Here is a 6,689-nt window from a genome sequence, read left to right on the forward strand (position 1 = left end):
CATGAATATAGAATTTGCTGGACTTAGTATTTCTCTTTTTGACTATTTCAGGAGAGACCTTTTTTTCTTTTTCTTCTTTACTTCATTAGTCAGCTGTTTTATTAAATGTGTGACATCATGCCAACTACTTAATATATCTGAGCCTCAGCTGGCTCCCCTTAACTTGGAGATATTACTAGTACCCTACCTTATAAGACCGTTGGGACAATTTGTGAGGATTAAATCCCTCAAATCTTGCAAAGTGCCAAGCACAATGTCTGTCACAGAATAAGCGTCAGTAAACGTTCGTTAAGGTAAAATTTTCCTTTTCATTCATATCTAAATATTTTTACATTAGCACATTGACCAAATATTAGCCCCTTAGCCCAGTAGGTTTCGGGGTCATGCAGTATGCAGATTGCATGGAAAGAAAAGAATGTGGTAACAGTTTCTGTTGACAGACTATTTCTAGCAAAACGGATACTATTGTTATGTCACTTGTGAATGATTTATGACTTGTGATTCTGTCCTTAGGGTCCCATTCTTTTCTTTTTTTTTTTTTCTTTTTGCCATCAAATTGCCACAGTTGGGAGTATAAGTTCTTGAAAGAAGCAAAGAATACCGTTAAGGAATTTGGTACCAATTATTATTGAGTGTGCATATCTAAAACATCTCAGCAGATTATATTAATATCCATGAGAAAGTAGAAATATTTATGATGAAATCATAAATTAGGCTGCTGTTCCATCTTGGATTTAATGACTTTATGATAGTTGCAAAAATAGTGCCTGGAAAATGTCTCTGTAGGACATGGAGAGGTGTGTGTGTGTGTGTGTGTGTGTGTGTACACATGGGCAATATTGGCACTGCAAGAGAGGGAAGAAAATTTAAGTTTCTAGTTTTTGCCATTAAAATCATGAAATGAAAGAGAGGAAAAGAGAGAAAGGAAGTGCTAATATGTATAACACGAGGATGAGAATGGCGTGGCTATGATAGTATGACACAGCCTCACATCAGGAATGATACTGAACCTACCCTGTACATATGAGAAAATTTAACTTTATGGAATTCAATTGCTAGAAAAGACAATTCCAAAATAAAGAGAACTGTGCAAGTGGAAAATGAAATATCCCTTTGAATGATACAATTGCATTTAATAGCTACAAAAGACGTGACCTAATTTTATAATACTAACAGTCAAAAATGTGGTATTTCCTCTGTCTCTTTGGAGAAAGTGAGGCACAACGGAAGTGTTAGGGAAGCCGAATAGAGAATCTTAAAGGTTGGGTAGGGTTGATAATGGTACCTACGTGACCTTGCCTGTCGGGAAATAGTCACCTTGGCAGGTGGTTTGTCAACCTTCTTTCTACCTCTCTGCTTCTCCCCTAAAGTCCTCCTTCAGGACCCTGGTGTGCCACAGATGAGACCACCTTTCCCCCACTGCCTGTCTTTCCCCCTCTCCAGTTTGGTGTAGAGTTCTGAAGAAACCCTGTCCTAAAGATTCTTATTCTTATGAGCGATCTTCCTGTGTGTCTAATTAGCACACTTACTGATTTTCTGAGCTGTCGAAGGCTTTGTACCTGGCTTCTGTTCTTCCATTGAACCCTAACTCCTACCACCATCATAGGTTTACCCCAGTATCCACCAGAACTTACTTCTAAGTTCTTGTTGCCTGCATCTTTAAAGCCAACCAAGACTTGCCCCAAACCTTGCCATTACCTAGAAGTGCCCCATCCCCTCAGGTCCTAAACCATCTGCTGTCTCCTGCTCTCTCTCTCTCTCTCACTTACCCTTTATGTCTATTCTTTGACCTGATTGAGACCGGGATCTCTTGCCCCCTTCCTTTTCTTCTAAACACACGGCTTCCTTCTCTATGACATCACGTTTTAGGTCAACAGTCTCTTGCTAGCACCTCTGGCGTTCAACCTCCCAATCTTTTTTCCAGCCAACTGCCCTGCCTCAGTTGCTCCTACACTGCTTGCCATATATTTGTGGTCTCCGGTCTCAGCCAGGCCCTCAGTTCTGCTCTGCTGTGCTTTTAGTCTTTCTGGTCAGCCCTTTCCTATCTGCTCCTTGGTGTCGTTTCCAAACCTCCCCGCTTCCCTCAAGGTTCCTACCCTGCCCTCTCCCTCCCAGCACATCAGTCCTCCTTCCTACACGAGACCATCAGGCATGAGCCACTCAAGCCTTCCTCCCCAGGACTGATGGGTCCTCAGCCCCATATTCACTCTAGCTTAAAGCTGCAGTGTTCAGTTCTGTAGATTCTGGGTCACATATGACCATTTAAATTTAAATTAGTCAGAATTTAAAATCCATTTCGTTAGTTGTTCTAGTTGCATTTCAAGTGTTCATATGGCCAGTGGCCACTGAATTGGTTGGAGTGGCGAACCTTAATGTCGTACAGAAAGCTTGATTGGACGGCACCGATTTAGACAGACTTCTACTTGTGCTTTTGGTCCCTCTCCTGTCTACTGTGGAACGCTTTCACTGTTTCTCATCTTTCAATTTCTTTTTTTTCTCGCAGCTTCTTCTCGGCCTATAAAGACATGTAAGTTTCTCCCACATAAAAAAGAAAAATCCCTGATTCACTTTGTTATAAAGCAGAAACTAACACACCATTGTAAAGGAATTATACTCTAATAAAGATGTAAAAAAAAAAAAGAATACTCAAAAAAAAAAAAGAAAAATCCCCAAACAAAATAAAACAACCTTCCCTTTGTCCTACACATCCCTTTATATAGTGCTTTTTCATACTCTGAAACTCCTGAAACACACACATACTCATAGCACATGATGACAAACACACACACACACAAATCCTCTGTATTTACTGTCCCCATATACTTACCAGGCAACCCACTGCAATAAGGCTTCTGATTCTAGCACTGCAAATTGCCACCAAACAACCTATTCATTGCCAAACCCAATGGATTCTTTTCAGTCCTTATATAACTTGATTTCTCTGTGGGTTTTGTAGTTGAGTTATGTCCTCTCTCCATCTCTTTGGCCATTTCCTTTGGTCTCCCTTGAAGTCTTATTTCCCTCTGCCTGCCCCTTTGATGTGGATGCCCCATAGTCTTTTGTCCCTGGTCCTCTTTTTACTTACATGTATTTTCCATTGCCACATTGTTGATGGTTCCCTGCTCTCTGGATCTCGACCAGATACATTTGTGCCATGTACAGGATATTAATCTGAATGTCCTACACAGACCTTAAAGTAAGCATATTCAAAGCCACACTCATTGCCCCCACCCCCAAATCTGCTCCCTTTAATGTTTCCCAGTCTTAGTGATTGGAACCACCATACCATCATATTGAAGCCTGTATATTGTTTGATATTCTTTTTTCTCTTTCACCTCCTATATTTAATCAGTCCCAAAGCTCTGTACACTCTACCTTCTCATGATATCTTCCCAACATATCATGCCATTGGCATCTTTTGTCTGAATTACTGCGTTAGTCTTTCTGTTATTAACTGGTCTTTGACCTGCCTTATTTGCCCTTTCCAATTTATTCCCTGCACTGCTGCCTGAAGAATCTATCACTGCAAAGTATTTACTCACCTGCTTAAAACCTTCACATGGTTTCCATTGCTTCCAAGATAAATCCCTTTGTCTGGTTCCTATCTTCCCCATTCTTATTTATCACTACCCACCACCCCACCCTTATAACTTTTTCATTTCCTATTTTGTTCCAGTCAGTGTCAGTAAAGTAGTTTCATCATGCTAATCATGCCGTTATAATTTACTAATCTTGCATATCCTGCACTTGGAGCAGCTGTAAAGTGTGTTTACACCAAATGAACTTTTGACTATAGTAGGAGCTTGTTTTATATTTGTTCCAGTACATATATACTTACAGATACGCACACAGTGGAATAAAAAATTTATGGAAACAATATTTATCGTTACTATATGTGATAGCTTTGGTATTTTAAAATCGATTACATTTCATTAAAAATAATGCTGATCTTGACCTCCATGATACTGTGATTTATAAGAAATATCTTAGGTCCTTCAGGTGACCAAAATGTATTTCTTATATATACTCAGTCTTTGTGCCATTTCTGGCTCACGGCTTTTAGAACACTTGAAATTTACTAAGTGTTGAGAGCGATAAAGGTGTCTTTTGTTATATGAATGAGGTGACTTTTGGAAGCACCTAAGCATGGAGCTGGTTGCCATTGGCACCAACCATGAGATTAGAGGGTTGGAACTTTCTGTCCACTCCCCCCCCCACGCCCCCATTATACCAGACCTCTGGGGAGCTGCGAGGGGCTGGAGGTGGAATCAATTACCAATGGCCCATGATTTAATCAACCATGCCTATGTGATGAAGCCTCCATAAAAACACAAAAGGACAGGGTTCGGAGAGCTTCCGGGTTAGTGAACACATGGAGGCTTGGGAGAGTGGGGTAGTGTGCCTGGAGAGGGCATGGAGCTCAGCGTGCCTTCCTGTGTACCTTGCCCTATGTGTCTCTTCCTTCTTGCTGTTAAGTAAAATATTTCTCTTGAGTTCTGAGAGCTGTTCAAGCAAATTAATAGAAAGCAAGGAGGGGGTCATGGGAACCTTTGATTTATAACCAGTTAGTCAAAAGGACAGGTAACAGCCTGGCCTTGCAACTGATCTCTGAAGTGGAGGACAGTCTTATGAGACTGAGCCTTTTCATTGTTCAATCTGAATTGTTTGTTAATGTGGGGAAGCCTACACACACACACACACACACACACACACAACACACTCACTGGAATAGGGTCTAAGAACGCTTTCAATCTCTAAGCTTATTTTACTGTCTAAAAGAACCCACACATTAGAAATAAGATATATAGATATAGCGTTGCAATCCCAGGTGATCAGGATAGGCTATCTGAATAAGCATTGGAGGGAGGTGGAAGGTCATGTGAGGATGTGAGGTTTGGGGATGCTGTAGACATTTGGGAATCATTAAAAGAGCACCTGTAGTTTCTGGGAGACCAATGTGTGGAGTGCAAGCGAAATACAGAGTAGAGATGCAGAGAAAACCTGGGTTCTTGGTACTTAATCAGTTTTATCAGTTTCATGAGCCAATATGTCCAGCCCCGTTTTTTTTAATGGGTTCTGGATATTGTACTCCAAAATGTCCTAGCTGATACAGACTTCACTAATGTGAGAGAGGGAATAGTTTTACTTTCACATTTATATTTTCTACTGTAATTACTTATAACATTTCCTAATTCTTTCATAGTATTAGGATATAACAATGCTTTCTAACCCACCCCTTTTAAAAGAAGACATACTGGAATACATATAAAATGATAATATTTTTATGGCATTTTTGGGCAAAGGCTTTCTAAAAGTTCTAAAATTTTGGAATGGTAAAGGTATAGAAATTCCTTTGGTTTGAAGATATCAAAGATCATAGGGAAGCTTGCTGGAAAACTGCTACTAAAAAAAAAGTTTTTAGGTAATTTAAGGTATTTCTTGGAAGTTGATTTCTGAGTATTTGTGAATAACCTCTCGCACAGCATGGAGTACAAACAAATCTGCCACTGAATGAATTCCTTATATAAAGTTTGAGAGCTAGCTTGAACTTTAAAATAGCCTATAAATATGCTATATTTAGCTATAAAACTCACAATTACTAAGGTTTTAGGAACTACGGTGACTTATATTATAGTGTACTTCTATCAATTTATTTATTGATCATATAAATAAAATATCTGAGGCTCATGTATTCATATCTGGTAAGTCTGTGGTTTTCAGAATACTAGGGAATACAGTGTTTATTTCATTCAAGACATAATTTATTGAAGTAAAAAATTCTCTAAAAAATTGGATACTAGGTATGTAGGAAAAGTTGCTGGTTGGCTGGCTGATGCATTTTCTAAAAATTAAGGCAGTTGTCAAAATTGCCTAACCTTAGGCATAAGAAGATATTAGTGGAAAATTCTTCCAAGCTAATATAATTTGTTCAAATGCTCTAAATTAAAACTCAGTCAGACATTTGTTATTGTTTCCCTTTCAGTGAAATAAATAATTCACAAATATTTTGAGCATTTGATATAGTTCTAACATTGTTTTAAACACAGTGGGATATCAAAAGATATCTAGTTCTTGCTTACAAGGAGGTTATGATCTATTTGCAGAAGCAAGTTACACATGGACTAAGCGGTAAACCCATGATCTCCACAGTTTTCTGACATGGTAACCGCACGACACTGAAAACTCTGGAGGATTGGTGTGATGTAATATTTCATGACCCAAAAGTTTATTAGAACTTTTGAAGAACTTTGAGGTATAGATAGTGATAGAGCCATTTGCTATGAGGCTTAAGAGCTCTTTCTCAAGTGTCAGTGGGTGAGTGGTGAGTCATTAAGTGGTCATGGAGGGATATAGCATTAAGTGTTCTGTAAGTGAAGAGGAAGGAGAAGTAACCAATGTGGAAAACCCAGCGTGACCTTTTAACGGATATAAGCTGGGTTAAAGGATGAGCAAGGGCATTCCAGACCTTAGGAATGGTGTGAACGTCTTGACTTTGTGAATGTTGTGACATATATGGAAGAGAATAGATGGGCTGTTTGGACGTGAGCCAACATGGGGATGGACTGGAAGGATTAAGGAAGGGACTACAGTGCAGGAACTGCAATCCTAATTTCTTTCTTTTACTCTAATGTTGAATATATCACTTTTAGTTTTAGCCCTCTAGTCTTTGGAACATATATATTGCTTTA

This window comes from Delphinapterus leucas, chromosome 12 (genome assembly GCF_059928025.1).
Source record: "Delphinapterus leucas isolate spDelLeu-1000000601 "Yukka" chromosome 12, BTC_Dleu_Yukka2, whole genome shotgun sequence".
NCBI lineage: Eukaryota > Metazoa > Chordata > Mammalia > Artiodactyla > Monodontidae > Delphinapterus > Delphinapterus leucas.